Genomic DNA, 25,908 nt, shown 5'->3' on the forward strand with positions numbered 1-25,908 from the left:
TAAGATACTTCATGAGAGTAAAATTTTTCATTATTCCCACGAATGGTTCCACGCGACTGCCGAAATTTTTTCTTGAGCTTAAATGTAAATGTATGGCATAGATATCTATGATATTCGACGAGGTGCGTTTGGCCATCTGTCCGAAAGATTGTTCTTACTCCACGCACATTGTGGATATGTGAGAGTTTTATTTGTATCTAGCGAGTTTAGGTGAGTATAATAGGTGCTTGTACAGTGTGGTGTTGGATTTGTGTTGTTATGGATGAATCGAAGGAAGAGGCTGAAACCCAGTGCCAACACATAAGCTGCTCCCCTCGAATAGCACGAAGGAGGCCACCGACGTTAACATACCCAGCCGACTGACGGATCACCATGATCAAGTTCACATGCCCACACTCCGTGAGAGACTGCGGAGAGGCCTGAAATTTAATCCAGGACATTGGCGGAAAGGCTTGTGGTCAGGATCGGGAACTTACGCCACCACCTCTCCTCCTCCTGCTTGCCAAATACTGGCAGTGAAAATTTCACCTATCACCAGGATTCGAACCGGCTTACCCCAAGTTGAATACAACCACCCAGGAGTGTCTTAGCGACCTCGGCGATGGAGGCGTGTTTTCTTAACCCTTCTCACACGTGAGCTGAAGGTCAAGATACTAACCCCAATAAAGAAAAGGATGACACAAGCAGAAAGTAAGTAAAGGCCTAGATCACTGAGTACTTTGGGCATGGAAGGAACTGTAAACATCGCTTGTATTTCTTCCAGCTCAACGAAGCGTTTCAACTTGGCGTACAATAGAGGCATTCGCTCGAATAGCTGTGTGGAATAACTGAGTCATATTTTACCACAGTACTCTTTAATTTTCTGTTTGAAGATCTTGTACACAAACATAGCTCCATAGGTACTTGAGTGGATCATACCGGCAATTGTTGGAAATTCTCCAAAAATATGAACAAACCAGGCCTGGACGTTACTTGTCCTGTAAGTGGCACAGTAATTTAGTCAAGAATCAAATGGTTTTGAGGGTGAACGTAAATTATCTCCAACCGTCATTTAACAGCCACTACCACACTACTAAAAGCCACGAGAAGACATCTCACAAGGGTACAGAATCATTGCAAGCTTGAATAAATCATAGATGACAGCATCTATTCAGTCCCTAAGGTCATCATATCTTAAATCCAACTGTCTGTTCAAAACTAACTGTGTCGTGACCCATCCAATGAAGCTACACATTTCCAGTTGTTTAGGTTCTAGTGAGCTACTTCACGAAGGTAGGACATGTTCTGAGGCATCAAGGGATCACCAATTTAGTATTGGAGGGCAGCGTGGAGGGTAAAAATCATAGAGGGAGACCAAGAGATGGCTACACTAAGCAGATTCAGAAGCATGTGGGTTGCAGTGGGTTCTGGGAGATGAAGAAGCTTGCACAGGATAGAGTAGCATGGAGAGCTGCATCAAACCAGTCTCAGGACTGAAGACCACAACAACAACAACAACTTCACGAATGCATACCAGGTGCAAATCTGTGTACATCGATCTTACTACAGGAACTTCCGTGGTTCATCTGGTTCTGTACCTCGCTGAAGATGGTGACATCTGTGCTCTCCTGGTGGATACATGTGTGGTTCATTCACTACATTAGGGATGGAAAACCACTCCCTTACAATGTTGGCCTGAATAGTGATGTGAAGGACATCAGATTTCTGAAACTTCTGTGAAGGGCAAATTTCATGATCTTCTGCAGAATCTGAACGCAGCTTCCTTCACTATCACCCACCGCTGACACGCATGATACTGTCACGCTGGTTTGCCTTGCATAAGTTAATTTCCTGATGTTTTAGTTACTAGATAATCCATTCAACTGTTCTATTGATGACATTTAAGTCACATGATCGGTTTCGTAATTATGCAATTACACCTTCAGACGTGCTTGTGGCAAGCCCTACTCAACCGAAACACTGAAGCACATAAAATGATCTAAAACGTGACCACTTCTAAAATAATTAGTGTTACTCTGTTTCAGTGTTTCGACTGTGTTGGATTGCCACAAATACACCTGAAGATGAAATTGTATAACTTATAAATCACTCAGTATTGAATATCTCCAATAAAAGGCTAAGTGGATAATCCAATAACAGCATCATAATGAAATACAAGCGGAAAAACCGGAAGGTTCCATCCCTGAAGATGAATAATAATAAAGAAACTACGTGTTGTCACATGTGATAATCATCTGAGGCAACTGGGTTCGGGGAACAGGCGATACTCTTAGTCCAAAATTTGGAAATTTGTGGTAAGACCTTATGGGACCAAACTGCTAAGGACATCGGTCCCTAAGCTTACACACTATTTAATCTAACTTAAACTAACTTGCGCTAAGGACCACACACACACACACCCATGCCCGAGGGAGGACTCGAACCTCCGACGGGGGGAACCGCGCGGATCGTGACAAGACGCCCGGCGTGTCATGTGGCTCATATACGATGTTACTTCATAATTTCAGTAGAGCATTCTGTAAAGCGCGCTTATGATATTTACACTTACATCCCAGTACATCTTCCTTGTTATAGTATTTCTTTTGTTACCAATATGTGCTTGTTTAATTGTCACGGGTGGATGCCTTCAGTGAAATGATCCGCACGCTGAGAGCACATATTCCTCCATTATTAAGAAAACTGTGCATTATTCTGGAAAATATATGTTCAACAGGCTTCTGCTACTATAAAAATTGAATACGATCAAAAGTGGACTACATACTTTCAAGTCCACGCTGAAAGCTTTTTTCACGTTAAATTTTTTCTGTTCGCTTCAGGAGACATGTTTCACTGGGATTTTTGCAATTGTAACTTATTGCAGCGCATAGAATTCAGGATACCTACTGCGTGGTTCTCTCATTTAGATTTGCATTTTCTGTGGTTTTCACAAATCATTTCAGGAAATTACAAGGCTACACTCCATACGAACACATTCAGAAAATACGACTTAACAGTTAAATCTTTATTCGATGTTAACAAATTTCTCTTCTTCAGAAACGATTTTCTTGGCATTGTCAGTGTACGTTTTATATCCTCTCTACTTCATCCGTCATCAGTTATTTTACTGCCCAAATAGCAAAACTTATCTGCTACTATTAGTGACTCGTTTCCTAACCTAATTAACTCGGCGTCGCTTGATTTAATTCGACTACATTCCAGTGCCCTGTGTTTGCTTTTGTTGATGTTCATCTTATATCCTCCTTTCAAGACACATCCCGCGCCCGGGTTCCCGGGTTCGATTCCCGGAGGGGTCAGGGATTTTCTCTGCCTCGTGATGACTGGTTGTTGTGTGATGTCCTTAGGTTAGTTAGGTTTAAGTAGTTCTAAGTTCTAGGGGACTGATGACCATAGATGTTAAGTCTCATAGCACTCAGAGCCATATTTTTTTTTCAAGACGCAGTCCATTCTGTTCAACTGCTCTTTCAAGTGCTCAGCTGTCTTTGACAGAATTACTCGCACAATGTCGTCGGCAAACCTCAAACTTTTTATTTCTTCTTCCTGAACTTTAATTCCTACTCCAAGATTTTCTTTGGTTTCCTTTACTGCTTGTTCAATGTTCAGATTGAATAACATCGGCAATAGGCTAAAACCATGTCTCATACTCTTCTCCATCTCCTTTCATGCTTCTCGATACTCACAACTGCCGTCTGATATCTCTTCAAGTTGTAAATAATGTTTTGATCCCAGTATTTTACCCTTACTACCTTCAGAATTTCAAAGAGAGTATTCCAGTCAACATTGTCAAAAGATTTCTCTAAGTCTGCAAATGATGTTAACGTAGATGATGTCAACATAGGTTTGCCTTTCCTTAACCTATCTTAGAAGAGTAATCGTAGGGTAAGTATTGATTCGCGCATTCCTATATTTCTCCGGAATCCAAAGGCTGAAAGTCTTCACAACTTCTGACATGGAAAGTGTGATTCATCTACCATCCGCTGTCAAACATGGCATGTCGGCTAGCGTATGACGAGCCTTGTTGGGTCCTGAGACGGTTCTCCTCAAGCCTTCTGACTTGACTACAGAAAGTACTCCACATATTCGTCAGTTTTTCGAGGGCCTGTAAGTGGACTATGAAACCATCATTTCGATAAAAGCTCTGTTTTGTTGCTGAACGTGTCACTTGATTATGACAATGTGTGAACAGCAAACAACTCACACATTAGTAAAGCATCTATGATTTAGCGATGTAGTTTCTCATGTACTGCAACACATAACATACTTACTGCACAATGCATCAAATGAATGTAACCGTGCTATATACATTATAGTTCATCAAGCTCGTGGCACAACGTTCCTTGCCTTTTTGTTGGTAAATCAAATTCCGACTACACCAACAATGGAAATACAATTCGCCTCATACATGATAACATCAAGTCGAATACAACAGGTAATGCAATAAGGAAACTCGGCACGACGCAAAAGAGCGGTTTTCCCTCCCTCCATTGTTCCGACACAAGGCATCGATATCGATAAATGAAAGGTAGAATGATTTAAAAAATGAAGGAAATCCGCATTGCGTAGCTGAATACCTGTTGTTATGCATCCTTACTTCTTTGTAACATAGGAGATGCTATTCTTCTCGCCATAAATTGAAACTTCTGTAATTTTAAATTGGTATCTTTTACATTCATACTTTAAAAGAACTTAAATGTGTCCTTGCGTCGTGTCCTGGACCTTGGCTGCAGTCCAGAACCCGGAGCTTCAATTGGAGGTTGTGTCCCCCGCTCTACACTCTCTATTGGGCCTGCGTGTAGGTAACGCACTGACCTGTCTCGATTTGATGCAAACAACTGAACGACATCTGCGCAGCCATAGCCCGTTGAGCGGTATGTACATTTTTTGGAGACACTTGGCCGTGATTGTTCCACGAATGTTGTCCTGTCATTGCAGTGCTCTCCATTTCGCAACACAAAAATCTCGCCTCCGCCTCCGGAGACCTTGATCTGGCATTTACGTGGAGGAACTGCGGCAAGGTAAAGGGAGGGGGAATAAAAAAGGGAGCGGCCGACGCGAAAGGAAAGCTGCAGCCGGCAGGTCGGAGTCCGTGCGTGACCTTGGCGCGCAGCGGCCGTCCTGACGTAACAGTGTATCCGCGTCTGCCGCTTTATAATAAAGCCCGCTATTCCCGTGTTTACCTTCTCTGATAATCACACGCGGCGCCGACTTCACGCGCCGTCTTAATTGTCTGCGGTAGAGCGGAGCGATGCATCTTGTGAAAACACTTTTTTTAAATGGATTTATTTATTTTCGATCGGAATTTCGGTTATAGTGTCAGACTTAAGTCAAAACTTGCTAAGAAGTGCGTCAATGCATGTTCATTCGTCTTAAGGACCATTTTGTTCAAAAACTTTAATTTCTGTTTCCTTTATGCAGAAATTTTGTTTGGAATTTGCTAATTAATATGGTGTACAAGAATGAAATTTTCACTCTACAGCGAATTGTGCGCTGATATGAAACTTCCTGGCAGATTAAAACTGTGTGCTGGACCGAGACTCGAAATCGGGACCTTTGCTTTCGAGCAACTAGGGGGTAGGAGACGAGGTACTGGCGGAATTAAAGCTGTGAGGACGGGGCTTCAGTCGTGCTTGGGTAGCTCAGTTGGTAGAGCACTTACCCGCGAAAGGCAAAGGTCCCGAGTTCGAGTGCAAGGGGGTGTAGTTCTCTTATGAACAGCACGTTACAAGGTATCCCAGATATGCTCAATAATGTTCATGTCTGGGGAGTATGGTGGCCAGCGGAAGTGTTTAAACTCAGAAGTGTGTTCCTTGAGCCACTCTGTAGCAATTCTGGACGTATGGGGCGTCGCATTGTACTGCTGGAATTGCACAAGTCCGTCGGGATGCACAATGGACACGAATGGATGCAGGTGATCGGACAGTATGCTTACGTACGTGTCAACTGTCAGAGTTGTATCTAGAGGCATCAGGGGTCCCATATCACTCCAACTGCACACACCCCACACCATTACAGAGCTTCCACCAGCTTGAACAGTCCCCTACTGACATGCAAGGTCCATGGATTAATGAGGTTGTCCCCATACCCGTACCCGTCCATCCGCTCGATACAGTGTAAAATGAGATTCGTCCGACGAGTCAACATGTTTTCAGTCATCAACTATCCAGTGTTGGTGTTGACGGGCTCAGGCGACGCGTAATGCTTTGTTCCGTGCAGACGTCAAGGGCAGACGGGTGGACCTTCGACTCCGAAAGCTCATATCGATTATGATTCGTTGAGTTCTTCGCACGCTGACACTTGTTGATGGCCCAGCACTGAAATCTTCAGCAATTTGCGGAGGCGTTGCACTTCTGGCACACTGAACGATTCTCTTCAGTTGGTCCCGTTCTTGCACGAACTTTTTCCAGCCACAGCGAATTTTTAGGATCAGGTTTTAGAATGATTCTCGTTCGGTATCACGGAAGTCAGTCTGAAACGTGAGGTTCTGAGAACAATAATAGGCAGTTGCTAAGTCGTTGAACATGTATTCTGGATGTTTACTACTGTGTCATCAGCGCTGAGGTCTGGATGAACCAGGGTTGATGAATTAGGATTCCGATTTAAGTTTTCTTCGGGTTTACTAAATTGCTTCAAACGAATGCGGCGTGATTCTGTCGGGAGGACTACTGACAGTTCCATCCTTGATATTTGTCTAGCTGATCTAGCGCTACCTCCATAATAACTCCTCTGTCGATGGGATGTTTTAAAAAGAATGTCAGAGAGCACTATTCATCTAACGTCGCACGCAGGATGGCTATAACGCTCCCTAGTCTGTGCAGATGCACAAATGAGCATACCCGCCCACCTAAATGACTAAAGAAACCACCGCCACACGTGCTTACAGGAGCGAACGGGACTTGACACTGTATAACCTCGTTGTTCACGTCGTCAGGACATGCTTTTTAAGGCGAACTCACGTGTCTTCTTTTATGGAAAATGGTAGTAGTTCGTATAGTAATGAAACCAGCCTGCTACTGAGCTAGTAACGGTGCCTGTAATATCCAGATGCGGACACTCTCCCTACATGCTGATGGACAGACAGATTTCTGGCGGAGCAGAATTTTAGAAAGCACGGCCAGTGGCTACGGAGAATGTCATGAACCGTGGGTGTGGCCAAGGACACTGGTCTGCTGTGAAGGCCGCAGCAGCCTGTCCGTGGCCACAAATCGGTCTGCTTCCGTCTCCATTCTTTACAAACTACTGTCGCTAATTCAGATATATCTCGGGTTTCCTATCGAATGTAACCGAGCCATTGTAAAACTCCAGAATATTACCAAGTCACATAATAAAGATAATATATGCCAGTGTGCCAGTGACTAATATTGTTTGCCAGAACGTATGAGAAATGGCCTGGGATATAACTACTGTCATAAGCAAACCATAGCCACATATTAATGGCAATGGAAATAAAATCATAAGAGAAATGAAGAGAGAGTTGTGAAAACAACAACATTCAAAAAGAGATCTTTTGTTAGCGTAGTCGTTTATTGAACTATCAGTCTTTGTGACTACGTTTATCCCCACTAGTATTGTATTTCACGTATTTCGAAACCTTCGTGACCACTATTCCTAGGTAGGACGTGCAAAATGGAGAACATATAGTTCAAGGACGGCCTATAGTTGGCTGGCGCATCTGATACAAATAACTTCATTGTTACTCGGTGTAACACGGAACTCCGTCTCTGAGAGTGTGGTTTGTAGAAACCGAGGCAAGACAGCAACTTGCGTGTGTAACAATGTTGGAATGTTTGTCGTGACAGAGAAACATCGCCAAACACCGGAAAGAATTATCAAGAAATATCTCGATGACGTTGAATTCATTGGAAAAGAAGTAAGGACTGAGGAGGAAGCAGCCGCGGAATCATGTGAAATTTGACGTCAGGAAACCACGGAAAGACAGGAGAGCCAAAATGGAGTTTGCGTCCCGGGCCAACGCTACTAAGAAGCTTTATTTGTGATGCCAGGCGTGAATGTGCTTCTAAGCTGGCTAGCGGGCAATATGATAATAGTGCTCCGGTGAAAATGTGTTTCATACCCTGGCACCAAGCGTCAGGAACAATGCAGAAATCCCGCATTTCTGTTCTGGACAGGGATCTATTGGAGGAGCTTTCCCGATGCCTCCGCCCAACACGTTATCATGTCTGGCGTGTATCTGTGCTATATGAATGGCTGTAATGGGTGATAATGTGGTGCAACGCTGTTTTAGTGTTGTAACTGATGCATATGACACGAAAGGAACGGAAGTGCTGAAAGCTGGTGTGAGCAATAATCCACTCTTCCCGAGTCGTGTCAAGATGGGCAGCGATACTCACGGATCCGGCTGATGGATCATCATCGACCGAGTCACATGGCATCACTCCATGAGACATTGCGGGGACGTCTGAAATTTAGTCCGGCGCGCTGGTGCACTGATATGTGCGTATGGCTTTATTGGTAAGGAGTCCTATCTGGGATGTTCGCCTGTCTTTTTGTTTGGTGCCACTTCGGTGACTAAAGCGTCTATGATGATGCAGTGATGATGAGGAAAACACATACACACCCGTCTCGAGCGAAGAAAATCCTCGTCCCGGCCGGGAATCGAACCCGGAACTTCGTGTTGGTGCACTGTCTGGTGATGGAAAACTTAGCCCCGCCGTCTCCTCGCCCTATGAGGGCCGAATACAGGTTATGAAAACGCTGTCTGGAGGATTAAAACTTGCTAGCGACACTGCCCTAATTATGCGTTAGCGGCGTCGGCTGAACAGCACATAGAAGACGGAATGTCAGTGTTTGGGTAGAAGCTCAAAATTGCAGCAAGTGGCTATCAGTGTCCTGTCTTTGTTGAGATTTGTCTTTCCGGCAGTATGTGCCCGCAAGAAACTGAAAATGTCGAGTTCTGAGAGGAACTGACAGCCGCCTTGCGTAGCGAAGTTCCTGTAGTTTAGGGGACTCGGGAGAAATCTAAGGCAGAATGGTCTCTTGGGAATGCGTCCTCGAGTTAACCGCTGTCTGGCCTCGCTCACTCTTGCCTAAAAAGGAAACAGACAAGGAGAGCGACGCGTTTCATACATTTAATGAGATCTTTACAGGAGAAAAGTGCTCGGGGTATATAAAGAACTAGAGAAGCGATGGGATAGAAACGAGAAGGAAGCAAGAAAACTTACTACTTATCAACTGTAATTTTCCCTTCTAAAGCCCGTTGTTGTTAATGAAAGAGAGACACAAGTGTTTCGCTTCAGTTTCTTCTGTCTGTCTGTCTCTCTCTCTCTCTCTCTCTCTCTCTCTCTCTCTCTCTCTCTCTCTCTCTCTCTCTCATACACACACACACACACACACACACACACACACACACCATAATATACCTTATGTAATCACACCGGAGATAAAATCACATAGTAGAAAAAATTGGTTAGCCCCAGGAGCCATAACGCTAATACCATGTAACACCGCCTCTAGCTCTTACAATGACCTCAGTTCGGCTAGGCAGAGTGTCCACAAGTTTCTCCATGCATGTCATACCCAGCTAAAGACACACATTGATAGTTAGATCATGACGAGCTACCGAATTATGGGGATGTTGATTGCTCCCTTTAACCCGCTGTTCCAAACAGTATCATGTGTAAAACTTTTATCCATTGTGGATGAGGATCACTGCGACTTTGATGAATAAAGGTTTCTTGAAGTTAGTGCAACCAGTCGACTTTTGTTTTGTTCTTCAATTTTTACTATCCTGCTATCGGTTTTGAAGGCCTACGATTCATCATCAGATGGCACATATTTACTGATTGTTTGCAGCTGTGTGGGAGTCATGTAGCTGTGTCAAGATGTATAAACGGAACATGTAAGCAGTCAGTGTGGTGAGAATTATTCACATTATGAGATCGATTTTGTTGCGTTACTTACAGTTGTTAGTATCCATTGGTTGGTTGTTGGTGCACACAGTATTCTGGGAAACAAGGACTGTTCTTCAATGACGGTAATAACTTTACATTTACAACCGTTCGCTCGTCGAAAGATCCCTGCCTAAAGACTGGACAGTTGCACAGATCACATCAGCACTCAAGAAAGAAAATAGGACTAACCCGCTGAACTCCATATCCATATCACTAATGTCGATTTGCAGTAGGATCTTGGAACGTATACTGTGAACATTGTGAATTACCTCGAAGAAAACGATATATTGACCAAAAGCCAACAAAATCGATCTCATAATGTGAATAATTCTCCCCCACTCAGTGCTTACAAGTTACGTCTATACATTCTGCCACAGCTACATGAATCCCACACTGCTGCAGTAAATCAATAAATATGTACAATCTGATGATGAATCGCTAGGTTGTTCGAAACCGTTAATGGGATAATAAAAATTGAAGAACAAAACCAAAGGCAACTGGTTGCAGAAACTTCAAGAAACTTTTAGTATTTTCTGTGGGCTTAAGATCAGGTGATTTAAAGCACTAATGAACGAGCGATCGGATGCTAGTGTGTCGGTAGGCCCAGGGCCGTATGTTTGCTATTATTCTGGGAGACGGGAATGTCCACTGTATACTCACCACAAAAATGAGTAACTTAGACGTAGATAACCTCAGTATAACGAAGGAGCTTAAATTATTTAATAAAGGCAGCGCCTCCAGTCAAGACTGTATACCACTGAGGTTCCACGCAGAGTACACTGATTCGATAGATCCATACTTAGCAATCATTTACAACCGTTCGCTCGTCGAAAGATCCCTGCCTAAAGACTGGAAAGTTGCACAGATCACATCAGGAGGAAAATAGGACTAACCTGCTTAATTCCAGATCCATATCACTAATGTCGATTTGCAGTAGGGTCTTGGAACGTATACTGTCATTGAACATTGTGAATTAACTCGAAGAAAACGATTTATTGACCAATAGCCAACAGATTCAGAAAAATGTCGTTATTGTGAAACATAATCAGCTCTTTATTTTCACGAAGTGATTAATATTATCGACCAAGGATGTCAAATTGATGCTATATTTTTAGATTTTCAGAAAGATTTTGACACCGTTCCTCACAAGCGATTTTAATCGGATTTCGTGCCTGCGGAGTATTGTCTCAGCTGTGCGACTTAATTCGTGATTTCCTGCTAGAAAGGTCACAATTCGTAGTAATCGACGTACAGTCATCGAATAAAACAGAGTAATGTTTGACGTTCCCAATGAAGTGTTATAAGACCTTTACTGCTCCTAATCTACATAAACGAGTTAGGAGACAATCTAAGCAGCTCTCTTAGATTGTTTGCAGATGATGTTGTCATTTACCGTCTTGTAAAGTCATCAGAATATCAAAACCGACTGCAGAACGATTTAGACGCGATGCCTGTATGGTGTGAAAAGTGGCAATTAACTGTAAATAATGAAAAGCGTGAAATCATCATCCCCGTGAGTACTAAAAGGAATCCGCTAAAGTTCGGTTACACAATAACTGACACAAATGTGACGGCTGTGAATTCAACTAAATACTTAGGGATTACAATTACGCCGGCCGTTGGTGGCCGAGCGGTTCTAGGCGCCTCAGTCTGGAACCACGCGACCGCTACGGTCGCAGGTTCGAATCCTGCCTCGGGCATGGATGTGTGTGATGTCCTTAGATTGATTAGGTTTAAGTGGTTCTGAATTCTATGGGATTGATGACCTCAGATGTTAAGTCCCATAGTGCTCAGAGCCATTTGATTACAATTACAATAAATAAATTGGAACTACCATATAGATAATGTTGTGAGGAAAGCGAGCCCAAGACTGTGATTTATTGGCAGAATAGTTAGTAAATGCAACAGGTCTACTAAAGAGGCTGCCTACACTGCGCTAGTCCGTTGTCTTCTGGAATATTGCTGTGCGGTGTTGGAGCTGCATCAGATAGGACTGACAGAGGCCATCGAAAAAGTTCAAAGAAGGGAAGCTCATTTTGTATTATCGCGAAGTGGAGGAGAGTATTCCACGGATACGATACGCGAATTTGGATGGCAGTAATTAAAACATAGGCGTTTTCATTGCCGCAGGGTCAGCTCAGGAAGTTTCAGTCACTAAGATTCACTAACGTTCAATGTCCAAAATGCACGTGCCAAGACTTCGTGCCATTACAATCTGCCCTCGGTCAAACTCAGGTCGATCGCACGCCTTCCCCATTCTACACACGGACAACACGCTACTGATACTGCATACACCGTGCAAGTGTATGAGTAGCAGTCATTCCTCGCCAGGAGACACTGCTATCGCCTGGACATGTTTATATCGATAGTATGTTGGTGTTGATAATGTTCTGGCTGATCAATGTACATACTACTTCACTTTCATGACTTACGCCTGTCTCATGATCTCCTGGTACTATTTCAGTCTTCTTTTAAGAGGTTGATAATACTTTATTCGGTGAGCTCACGTTGGAGGAATTAATTTGTCTCTTGACTCCTTTTGCAGCGTGGGCTGTGACAACTTCGGAGGATGTTAGCGAAACTTCCTGGCAGATTAAAACTGTGCCGGACCGAGACTCGAACTCGGGACCTTGCCTTTCACAGGCAAGTGCGCTACCACCTGAGCTACCCAAGCACGACTTACGCCCCGTTCTCACAGCTTTACTTCTGCCAGTACCAGGTCCCGACTTCGAGTCTCGGTCCGGCACGCAGTTTTAATCTGCCAGGAAGTTTCAAATCAGCGCACACTCCGCTGCAGAGTGATATTATCATTCTGATGTTAGCGAAGTTCAACACCTTTCTTGAAGCGTCCGCCGCAAGAGCATAATGGGTACTTTTGGTGACGTTCTCGCTCTGACTAAACGCCAAGAGGAGGAAAAACGGGAAAAGAAGATTTACTTTATGGAGCAACAAGTAGGGTCAGATTGGTAAAATTCTACAATATTAATCGAGAGGAGGCAGATTTAAATCCGCTTGGCTTGGTTATTCCGCGGGGTTCCTGCATTTTTCTAAGTACGACTGCTTCACTAGCGTCGTAGATGATTACTGTCTTCTTTCCTGAATAAAATGGGACGGTGATAGTATGCTGATAATGACTTTGTTGTCAACGAGACGGCAAACCCTAAAAGGGAAAAGTGAGAAAATTAAATTTAGAAAGTTTTCTGAAAGACGGTGGAAGAGCCTAGAAACATAAAAGTGTCGACAATGGCGGTAACAGACCGCTAAATGAAAATCGCTCCATAGTTGACATTTCGGGATACAGTTTCTCTCTTCTGGAACATATGAGAGGAGGGCTACGAAACAAAGACTTTACTGGATGTGAAACTGGGGAACAGTAGACAAAAATTTACTTCAAATTTCGTGTTTAAGTATATCCTGAAACTTTCAACCTCAGATTCATAACCGAGTTTCAACAATAATTTTGGTTGCATGAATACTGTAACAAGCTAAAAAGAACAAAGAAGTAGTGGCCATTTTGACTGTTACTTATGTACGTATACTATTAGTACGGTAAAAGCACTGCCCGATATTCTGCCGGAACTGACGGTATAATGCAAATCCAGACGTTAGTAATTATGTTGTAGTTGCATAAAAATTTGGAGAGGAACTGCATCATCCTCGGAAGAGTGTTTCAAGAAAATTGTTGTAAAGAGGTGAGTCCTACTTTGCGGGATGTCGTATCTCACTGTCTCTTATTTAAAATAATTAATTAATGCTACTATGCGTTTCTAATTTTTATTCCTGTTATTGTTAGGTAGGGATCCAAGAGCACTGGTCCAGAGTATGTTTTCCAGGCCCATAAGATTCCCTCACTATTATACATTTACATAATCAGGACCTAAACCTCCACTTAGCTTTCATAGGATTTACGTTATTCTTACGCAAGGATGCTGAAAGGAATAAAAAATATTATATCCAGTTAAAATGAAGTTTGATTTATAGCGTATCCAAAACGTTATGTGTTTTTCACAGTTGAAATATTTGTGAAGAGAAAAATTATGTTGTGTCTAGTGGCAGCAGCAGGTGGACGAAACTGCAGCAATCCTGCATTCATACCGAGTTTAACTTTCGCGACCACATTATAAAACAGTAATTTTATTACTAGTGGAAGTACTTCCCCATCATCTACATCGTTACATTTATGACATGTAAGTCCAAAAACAATCTTTTAATTTTAACAGATGGATAGCTTCTTGCTTCTTTGTTCCTAAAAAATCCTTCTTTCTGTCTTATTTTACGGTCTACAGTCAACAGTAAAGAAATTTGTCTGGATATATAGTGTGTGGATAAATCAGTAGCTCAAAGTTGTCGGAATCATTCAAAAGATCAATAAATCAGTCACACTATACGCCATGAGTATTAGTTTATACACGAGAAAATCAGGATGGAGATATACCTCCAGTGTGTCATGGGTTTAGGTACCATTCTAATGCATCTATTTCACAGAAACATTTCGCCAGAGATATGCGCACTTATGAGGTCCTGCGTGCTGTTGAACATTACCAGACACACAACCGAACGGAACAGAGTTAGAGGGAGAGCAACAAGAGAAATGGTAAGTGGAGAGAGGTAAGTTTCCTGTAACTCTGAGGTTTCAATCTCGGTTTATTTTGAGAAGTTTTCAAGAGGATTCCGCATCTATCATCTCTGATCAACACTTCCAGCAGTTTCCCGATTCTGTGATTCTTCGGTAGATGTCATGGGTGATCCATTTCCAGATTTTTTGAAACCAAAGCAGAAAGTAGTTGTTACTAGTACAGAAAACAGACTGTCCTCCACCACCACCTGTTCTGGAGAGAAGATGGCATGCATTATACGATAAGTACGTTTGTCGACTCTTCCTAGCAAGATAAGATTCTGGAAAGACACTACACTATTCCGCAATGAAAAATCTATTCTTCTTAATATCTCTAATTATTAGATAATTATTGGCTTGTGCACTAGAAACAGCGTTTAAAATGTAATAAGGTGTCGAAATGCGCGAAAAAACTGAACTCAAATAATGTTCAGGTTGACTCTTATGCTGAACATGTCTTGCTGTTGTTTACATTCAGATCATGGTTTCAGTCTCCTAGATTCCGGAGGAAACGTAAAGTAAAAAGCACGGCTGGTATTCGCCGTTCAGTGAGACGGACAACGAAACCAGTAGTAGCAGCACAAAAAAACAAGAACATTCCGCTCAATGCCGACCAGCTTGTAGACCGGCCCTGCAGAGCAGTGGTAACGGTAAGTGAACGGATTTCCCGCGCGGTTACGTAAACTAAAATTTGCTAGTGTGACTGTTGTCTGGAAGATGGGATTAGCCTGAAAATGCGACCATCGAAACCTACACCACGGAAAACTAGTGACAATTTTCAAGGATAGGCTTAATACCCGTTTTGTCCTAAATAAATCTTTCTACTAAGACACTAGAACAAATGGGCTTCTTCCACTGTTGGAATTATCATTGTTCCTGTGATAGTTCTGAAAGGCACTGTAACTGCCATAGCGCCGAGGATAACGGCTGTTAAATAATCGTTCTACTTGCAATTGGAAATCTGTGGTAAGTTCCTATGGGACCAAACTGCTGAGGTCATCGTTCCCTAGGCTTACACACAACTTAATGTAACTTAAACTAACTTACGTTAAGGACAACACACACAGACACCCATGCGCGAGGGAGGACTCGAACCTCCGACGAGCGAAGCCGCGCGAACCGTGGCAAGGCGCTTGCGACCGCGCGGCTACCCCGCGCGGCTGCTCTACTTGCAATGAGTGTACTGGTATCAATCAATATCCTCTCCCTAAGGTAGACCAGTTTACGAGTCTCCACTTCCTAACAAATCATTTTAACACAAAAGCAAGAGAGAGAGAGAGAGAGAGAGAGAGAGAGAGAGAGAGAGATCGCTCATACATAAAAGCAGTCTTTGATTTAGAGCTACATTCGCATTTAAAAACATTTGGTTCTTCCTGAACAAATTAGTTGTCAAGAAGACATGCTACAGAGGAAACCTTTGTGTCATCGCCTATTAAGAGGAAAATTACATTGTGTTATCTGCATCTATATGATTACTCTGCAATTCGCAGTTAAGTGCCTGGCAGAGGATTCATTGAACCATCTTCAAGCTATTTCTCTACTGTTCCACTCTCGAAAAGGGCTTGAGCAAAACGAACACTTAAATCTTTCCGTGAAAGCTCTTATTTGTCTTATCTTATTACAATGGCTAATCTAGGAAGATGAGGGCCAGCGAAATATTGTCACATTCAGAGGAGAAAGTTGGTGATTGAAATTTCACGAGATGATACCGCCACTACGAAACAGGCATCCCAATTCGGTATCATATCCGTGGCACTCTCTCCCCTATTTTGCGACAATACAAAACGAGGTGCCCATCTTTGAAATTTTTCGGTGGCCTCTGGCTATCCTATCTGATACGGAGCGCCCACTGCGCAGTAATACTCCAGAAGAGGACGGACAAGCGTAGTGTAGACAGATTCTTTAGTAGATCTGTTGCGTCTTCTAAGTGTTCTGCCAATAAATCGTAGTCTTTAGTCCGCTTTCCCCACAACATTATTTATATAATCGTTCCAGTTTAGTTCAAATGGTTCAAATGGCTCTGAGCACTATGGGATTCAACTGCTGTGGTCATCAGTCCCCTAGAACTTAGAACTACTTAAACCTAACTAACCTTAGGATATCACAGACATCCATGCCCGAGGCAGGATTCGAACCTGCGACCGTAGCAGTCCCACGGTTCCGGACTGCGCGCCTAGAACCGCGAGACCACCGCGGCCGGCGTTCCAGTTTAGTTATTTGTAACTGTAACCCTAAGTATTTAGTTACATTCACAGCTTTTAGATTTTTGTGATTTATGGCTTAACCGAATTTTAGCGGATTTCTTTTAGTACTTATGCGAATGACTCAACATTTAATTTTTCAAAGTTAACTGCCACCTTTCGCATCATTCAGATACCTTGCTTAAATCATTTTGCATTTGGTTTTTATAATCTGATGACTTTACAAGACGGTAAATGACAGCATCATCCGCAAAAAATCTAAGAGGGCTGCTCAGATGTTCTCCTAATCGTTCATGTAGAGCAGGAACAGCTGAGAGCCTATAACACTTACTTTGGAAACGCCTTACGTTGCCTCTGATTCACTAGATGACTTACCGCGAATTACTACGAACTGTAACCTGTCTGACAGGAAATCACGAATTCAGTCGTAATTTGATTAGAAGTCGCTTGTGTGGAGCGGTGTCAAAAGCCTTCTACAAATCTCATGTTGGTTGTTGTTCTTCATTCGAATTTTGGAATATCCATTTCGTCTTCTTTTGAAAAGAAACTTCGTAAAAGCGTGTTTAGTAACTTCAGTGACATTCCAATCTTTAACATTACATTATCATATATTCGTGTTTCCTACGGTGTCACGGATTTTTTTACTGAATTCAACTGTATGGTAGAGAGCGAAATGTAATTGTATGTGCTGTCTCGCCACTGTTCGGCAATTTCCTCAAGGACCGACCGATAATTTGGTAAGTAGCCTCAGACGGAACTTTTGGTACTGGCACAATTTAGTAACGTTAAAGATAGAGAGATAACAAAAAGTATTCTTCATAAATTATAGCAAGGAAGTTGCGTCAGAGTTTGACGTTCTGTCAGCGGCGAGAGCATTCCAGACGAACTCACACATTGGCCTTATGGAAGGAACCATCTCACCATTCGCTTCAAGCGACCTAGAGAAAACATAGAACTCCTAAATCAGGATCAGTGGACGGAGTTTTATACCCAATGTAAGCCGAGTGTTTTAGGCATACAGTCGCCTCACTCGGTTATAAACTGTAGGTTTTCGTTTGACAGATAGTTTGACCATGTCAGAAAACCAGTTGCACGGGACTTCTTACAATGCCGAAGATCCTTCCCTTCGCAAACAAGTGGAATATAAGGACAAAGTGAAATGCTTTTAGCTACTACGGAGATGGCGTTGATAATACAAATAATACCATATTACGGTGGTGCATACAGCTCAGTAATGAAAGTCATGTTTCATACTGATGTGTGAAAGTACTTTGTTCATACTGTTTTTATAGCAATCGTAATGAGTGTCTTTCGCTCAAACGGATGACTGGAATACTACGGTGTCGGAAAATTATTTCTTTTGGTCGTTTTATCTTCAACGGAAATTATTCCAATATGAGTCTGTTATTTCGTTTCCAGCAACTAAGAAATGCGTAGGTGAAAGCATACGTGGCTGTATTTCTGCGGGTGAGGATCCACATGTAACGGCATATGACATCTCTGAAAACCTGTACAATGTAGTGTTAGACAATCAGCTACTAAAAGTGTACGAAATAATTAAGCTCATTGCCATATCAGAAAAAAACCACGAAGAATAGACTACGACATGACTTTGCGTCGTATGCTAAACAAAAACAAAAGTGAAAACTAATTTTTCGACAACAAAGGTGACATGGTTTAATCTGCCGAAAAGAACAGAATGTTTTTGGATGTGAAAGGAATTATATTCATAGAATTACTTGCAAAGGGTAAAACAATAAATGACTAATACCAAGCAAGGGCTCTGGCCCAACTGGGTGAAGATGTTGTAGCATCGGAAACAGATGATTTACGAACTTTTCGGGATCGCACTTTAGGGATAGAATCTACTTGCTGGCGTAAAAGTGAATGGTAAAATAAATAAATGTGTTTTTGGTTAAAAATGTAGTCTTTCCATACCAGGCCGAGAACCTTTCATCTTGTGCTCGTAAATTTTCCCATACTACTGTCACTGTCGAGTGCTGTAAGTATTCCGTGCCACAATTATATGTTGTGGAGCAGAGAATATGAGACAGTCGTGATTCTGTTACGGTGCCCTCATTTTGCAACACGCTGCTCCATAAATTGGTTGAAAGTTTCGTCTCGGAGGTAGAAGTTACGCTCCATTGCCTACGAGTTGACCAAGAGTGGGCCTTGCGCAAAGTGTACGTGGCCCGCGCCACGAGCTACCAAGCATTGGTCCCGCTGTTGCACCCGCTACAGCGTTTCAGTATTTTAAACCTATTGCTTCTCTTAGTCTCCCGGGAACCGGAAATCATGCGCACCCTCTTTGAGTGGGTCAGCAATTTCTAAAATGATTGTTGATGAAGCTATTAATTACGCTTGAGAGACAGTGAGCTTTCACTCGGTAACTACATCGCTTGCCAACCACAGCCGATGGAGTAATTTTCCCCTCCAGCAAGAGGCGGAAAATTAAAAACAGGAGTTTACTGTTGTCACAGCTTCAGCTCTTGGGCTGCTAGACCGTGGAAGAGCAACTCCTAAGCGAAACTATTTCTGAGACTTCGTTGTAAACAAATGTATTTATCTAATTCCGTATAGCATAGGTTTCTCAGCAGTTACTACTAAGCCTCAGTAGTGCATTGTTGTAACATAGATATTGAGTATTATGTGCGAAAACGTCAGTTCTTTAAATTCATTGCAACTTGAAGCCCAGGCCGATACTGAATAACAGGCGACCGACCTTCATAATGTCTTGCAGTTGATGTTATTTCGAGAAAAGTGAAACTTCATTCGTAGGAACGAAGGTTTTGCAGCAAAGATTCCTGCTTTATTGCAATGAAGAGCTATGGAGACAGCTGAGAACAAGCTATCCTTTTACGAGCCATTTTTTAACACCCCGTATACTTCTGATTCACAATATACCGTAAGAAGTAAGAATTTTTCTGTTCGCCTAATAGTGAAAAAGGTTCTTCTATCCATCCAGTGCAGAAACAGCTTTGTGGTTTAAAGAAACGAGGTATTTTTAACGACTTTCCATAGCGCGTGAAAGTACGAGCACAATGATTAAAGCTCACGTCAACATTCGTACTGAAACATGGAAACATGGAAAATGTGCTGCTAACGAGGTCCAATTATGCCGGTGCAGCCCTGTTAAATTATATAACGCTATACTGGTAGACTTAAGCTTTAAAATTACACACTTTCCGGCTGTTTTGCGAAGTGTTTCATTGGGAAGACTGATGGGAGTTATATCATTGTAGTATTCTTTCCACGCCACACTCAATATCGTTCAAAGAGAAGAACCTTGTTACACTTGAAAAATAGTCATTTCTACCCCTACAGCTCGATAAATAAAAAATTACGAGTATTAGTTATACAAAAAAAATTGCCTTTTTAATTAGCCGATAACTTCAAATTGCTCAAGTGGCTCTGAGCACTATGGGACTTAACATCTGAGGTCATCAGTCCCCTAGAACTAAGAACTACTTAAACATAAGGACATCACACACATCCATGCCCGAGGCAGGAATCGATCCTACGACCATAGTGGTCGCGCGGTTCCAGACTGTAGCGCCTATAACCGCGTGGCCACACTGACCGGCCACGAATCTGTATAATATTGCCACACTGTATATAATGTCCGCAGCGCCCTGATGAAAGACACTGCTACACTCGAAACTTTATTTTAAAAGCCTCGTAAGTTGGCTGATAAGTGCAACTAGTTTCGCCTGAAGAGGTGAAATTATACCTAATAAGAGACAAGCTTCTGAGTTTGCCACATACAGCAAGCGCTTATGTCCTTAACGTTCTACACTTGGCGTTACTTCTCGTTGTATAATGACAGCGCACGAGTAAAGACGCAACAATCGGTCAACAATTAGCCGAGAAGGGTTCTCGCGCCAGTGACGAATCGACAGGAGGGAATTGAATGAGCGCCAGAGGAAGACTCACCGTGTTGAAGGCTGAAGGGGGCGCGCTGCAAGACGCGGGATCACTGCGACCACAAGACTGCGCCGGCGACGTCCTCCACTGCGTTATATAGCGGGACGCCATCTTACTCTCGTCACCTTGCGCGAAACAGAGTCAAGGCTGGCGCCTTGCTGCGGCCTCAGGAGTCTACCACCTACCGGCGTGTCCGCACACCGGATGGCCAGCGCTCCTCTTCTCGCGGGACCATACCAGCCGCGCCCAGGGAACTACCACCGTCAGTCGTAAATCGCATAGCAGACTCACACTAAATTTGATGAAAAGTTTCGATTACCAGAAGAAGACGCGTGGGAAACGCCCTGAAACGCTGCGTCAACACAACGGTGTAACTTATATGATAAACAGAGATTTAGTCAGCTGTCTGACTGTGTCTATGGTTCTCCTCTCGATATGCGGGAAGAAAAACTGTCAGCATTCTTCTGTATAAGCCCTAGTTTACTGAACTGTATCGGCTTGATCATGTTGAAGGAAGTAATATTTTTACACTACTGGCTATTAAAATTGCTACACCAAGAAGAAATGCAGATGATAAACATGTATTCATTGGACAAATATATATACTAGAACTGACATGTGATAACATTTTCACGCAATTAGGGTGCATACATCCTGAGAATCAGTACCCAGAACAACCACCTCTGGCAGTAATAACGGCCTTGATACGCCAGGGCATTGAGTCAAACAGAGCTTGAATGGCGTGTACAGGTACAGCTGCACGTGCAGCTTCAACACGATACCACAGTTCATCAAGAGTAGTGACTAGCGTATTGTGACGAGCCAGTTGCTCGGCCAAAATTGACCAGACGTTATCAGTTGGTGAGAGATCTGGAGAATGTGCTGGCCAGGGCAGCAGTCGAACATTTTCTGTATCCAGAAAGGCCCGTACAGGACCTGCAACATGCGGTCGTGCTTTATCCTGCTGGAATGTAGGGTTTCGCAGGGATCGAATGAAGGGTACAGCCACGGGTCGTAACACATCTGAAATGTGACGTCCACTGTTTTGCCGTTCGTGCACCCAGGTTCGTCGTTGAGTACACCATCGCAGGCGCTCCTGTCTGTGATGCAGCGTCAAGAGTAACCGCAGCCATGGTCTCCGAGGTTATAGTCCATCCTGCTGCAAACGTCGTCGAACTCTCCGTGCAGATGGTTGTTGTCTTGCAAACGTCCCCATCTGTTGACTCAGGGATCGTGACGTGGCTGCACGATCCTTTATAGCCATGTCTGTCATCACTACTGCTAGTGATACGAGGCCGTTGGGATCCAGCACGGCGTTCCGTATTACCCTCCTGAACCCACCGATTCCATATTCTGCTAACAGTCATTGAATCTCGACCAACGCAAGCAGCAATGTCGCGATACGATAAACCGCAATCGCGATAGGCTACAATCCGCCGTTTTTCAAAGTCGTAAACGTGATGGAACGCATTTCTCCTCCTTACACGAGGCATCACATCAACGTTTCACCAGGTAACGCCGGTTAACTGCTGTCAGTGTATGAGAAATCGGTTGGAAACTTTCCTCATGTTAGCACGTTGTAGGTGTCGCCACTGGCGCCAATCTTGTGTGAATGCTCTGAAAAGCTAGTCATATACATATCACAGCATCTTCTTCCTGTCGGTTAAATTTCGCATCTGTTGCACGTCATTTTCGTGGTGTAGCAATTTTAATGGCCAGCAGTGTAAAAAACATTTTATGTGAGTAGTGTTGGATAGCTTTCATGAATTTCGGGAACAGTATTATATATTACACAGCTGTTCACTTTATTTTGATTGTGATTATCCATTTCGGTCAAAATCAGATCATCTTTGGGATATAAAAAAAACATACACTGAAGTGCCAAAGGAACTGGTACAGGCCTGCGTATTTAAATACTGAGATATGTAAACAGTGAGAATACGGTGCTGCGGTCGGGAGCGCCTATATAATACAACAAGCGTCTGGCGCAATTGTTAGATCGGTTACTGCTGCTACAATGGCAGGTTACTAAGATTTAAGCGAGTTTGAACGTTGTATTATAGTCGGCGAAAGAGCGATGGGACACAGCATGTCTGAGGTAGCGATGAAGTGGGGATTTTCTCGTACGACCATTTTACGAGTGTACCGTGAAAATCAGGACTCTGGTAAAACATCAAATCTCCGTCATCGCTGCGGGCGGAAGAAGATCCTGCAAGAACGGGACCAACGACGACTGAAGAGAATCGTTCAACGTGACCCTTCCTCAAATTGCTGCAGATTTCAATCCTGGGCCATCAACAAGCATCAGCTTGCGAACCACTCAACGAAACATCATTAATATGGCTTTTGGAGATGAAGGCCCACTCGTCTACCTTTGAAGACTGCACGACATAAAGCTTTACGCGTCGTCTGGGCCCGTCAACACCGACATTGGACTGTTGATGACTGGAAACATGTTGTCTGGTCGGACGAGTCTCGTTTCAAATTGTATCGAGCGGATAAACCTGTGCGGGTATGGAGACAATCTTATGAATCCATGGACCCTGCATGTCAGCAGTGGACTGTTCAAGCTGGTGGGGGCTCTATAATGGTGTGAGACGTGTGCAGTTGGAGTGATATGGGATCCCTGACTCTGACAGGTGACACGAACGTAAGCATCCTGCCTGATCACCTGCATCCGTTCATGTCCATTGCGCATTCCGACGAACTTGGACAGTTCTAGTCTGCAGTTCGTGATCGTGCGGTAGTGTTCTCGCATCCCATGCCCGGGTTCCCGGGCTCGATTCCCGGCGGGGTCAGGGATTTTCTCTGCCTCGTGATGACTGGGTGTTGTGTGATGTCCTTAGGTTAGTTAGGTTTAAGTAGTTCTAAGTTCTAGGGGACTGATGACCATAGATGTTAAGTCCCATAATGCTCATAGCCATTTGAACCATTTGGGCAGTTCTAGCAGGACAATGCGACAACCCACACGTCCAGAATTGCTACAGAATGGCTCCAGAAGCACTCTTCTGAGTTTAAACACTTCCGCTGGCCACCAAACTCCCCAGGCATGAATATTATTGAGCATATCTGGGACACCTTGCAACGTGCTGTTCAGAAGGGATGTCCACCCTCCCGCGGGGGCCCTACACGATATTAGGCAGATGCACCAGTTTCTTTGGCCCTTCTGTGTATGTCGGTGCGTGAGCAACAGCGCGTTGTAATTGAGTTTCGAATTCGAAGAGTTCATCCACACATGAAGCACCTTCTCCTTCAGCATCACAGTGCCAGACCACACATGATCGCTGCGACATCTGCACCAATCGGACGCCTTGAGTTCACTGCCATCGACCATCCTCCATAAGGTCCCGACTTGGCCCCATCCGATTTTCAACTGTTTCCGAAACTTAAAGAACACCTCCGAGACCTTCACTTCGATAGTGATGCAGCGATTCAAGCTCATGTGAGGCTATCACCTTGTCAACAATGTCAAATGCTCTACAGTGATGGTATCAACAAATTGGTGTCCAGTTACGAGAAATGTGTTCGTCGCCAGAATGAATATGCTCGGAAACAAATATGTAAACATGAAGAATAAAAATGTAGAGTGTTAATAACGTTTGTTATATTTAAAAAGCTGTTAGACTTCTCACATAAAGAAATTGGAGGCCTTACTTTTCATCGCACCCGCGTAGTCGAATGAAGGTTTTGTAAGCGATCTCTTTGGTGGGTGAATTATAGTTTCTTCTACTCTTCCAATAAGTCTCAGTCTAGTATTTGTTGCCTTCATGTCAACTAAATTTTTGTGTTCGACTCATTTTCTCGGACAAATAATAGGGGAAGGTGGGGTAAAGTGGCTGCTCTAAGTGAAAATGATTTTTCATGTTATGATGTCCGTTAACAAAAGCTTGTGGCATATACATCTCGAATCTACTTGCTATGAGGTATCACACCAAATATTGATAACTAACGTGTAAGTATATTTTACAGGATATATAAACGTTTTTCTAAATGCGTACATAGTAGCCATTTTCCCCACCTAGTGGGGTAAAGTGGCCAGTCCTCTGCCACCACTCCCAAATAGACTATTTAGTTCAAAAATGTGTAAGATTATATTTTATATTTCACCATTGATTATAATTAGGGGAACAATAATACAAATGAGAAAGAAACGTGTTGCAATACATTGTTGGCACAAGAAGGTCAACAAGTGAGAAGCATTAATTATTCCTAATGGTGTAAATACGGAAATCAACGATTAACTAGGGATTTTGCTGTTCTTGGACTGAACTGTCAGGAGACCTGTTTCATCTACATTCTAAGTACGATAAGCAGGATCATTTATCTTGCAGTGTTTTGAGGATATCAAAAAACTCGTCTACGTTCACCTTGTTAAACGCTTGTGCTCTAGCCATAGAGGCGGATTCTGGCTTCCTAAGACTAATAGTATGCCGTTGTCTGAAAATGCCACCAAGTCTTTGCCTTCCATTTCAGACTCTTTGTTGAAACGATGTGGTATTTTGTTACATTCTGGCAACTGGACTCCTAATCGCCGCACGTCATTCAATGTAATTCCATAAAATCGCTTTTCCATTTCAAAAATGTAATTGAGGTTTTCTTGCTCGTGTTCTTCACTGAACACTGACCGTAGGTGCCCATAATCTTTTTACTGCCAACTGCATCTCTGTTTTTCCCTAGGACTCTTCGTTTTAGCGTATTACGTTAAATATTTAATTGTTTTGCTGATGCTGAAATAGGCATGTTATCTTTCTTCACAGCTTCAGTTGCTTTGTGCATCGCAATAGGGTCCCATGTTTGTTGCTCTGTTATCCGGACTTATTTTTTAGGCATCTTTCCGTTTCTTTCCCCTCCTATGTTATAATAACAGCATTCAAATATATGAAATATTTTAATATAATAATAATAATGATAATAATAACAATAATTTGTTCACAGTGCGTAGAACACGTCTTTTGCATAACTTCCAAGAAATTGCAGTCCATAGAAATACAGTATTTTAAAAGAATCGTCTGAAAATTTGAGAAGTAAATGTGTCATGTAATTGAATTAAGAATTATAATAGTAACACGCCCTCACAACAATAAATTGCAAAATCCTTCAGCTAACTGGTCGTCGAATAAAGTAATATGAAGACTAAGAATTTCGAAAATGGCAAGGAATACTAGAATTTATATGTTATGTTCAACACAGGATACTTTTCACTAAGTTGCCCACATGGGTGGCCTTGTGTCCTGGCTGCCTGTGGAGCTAATTCCAGCGAGGT

The 25,908-nt window shown here is 42.9% G+C and overlaps 1 protein-coding gene across 2 annotated transcripts in view; it reads right to left on the reverse strand.

The window, feature by feature from the left end:
- Nucleotides 1-25,908, reverse strand: part of LOC126299147 (uncharacterized) — a 178,028-nt gene that overhangs the window by 10,896 nt on the left and 141,224 nt on the right. The window contains exon 1 of one of the 2 annotated variants that reach the window (XM_049990915.1): nt 20,655-20,739. The exons of the other annotated variant lie outside the window; for it this stretch is intronic. The gene's annotated coding sequence lies outside the window, so the exon portion shown is untranslated. Of the gene's footprint in view, nt 1-20,654; nt 20,740-25,908 lie in introns of those variants that run through there. 2 annotated transcript variants of the gene reach the window in all.

Source organism: Schistocerca gregaria, chromosome X (assembly GCF_023897955.1).
Source record: "Schistocerca gregaria isolate iqSchGreg1 chromosome X, iqSchGreg1.2, whole genome shotgun sequence".
NCBI lineage: Eukaryota > Metazoa > Arthropoda > Insecta > Orthoptera > Acrididae > Schistocerca > Schistocerca gregaria.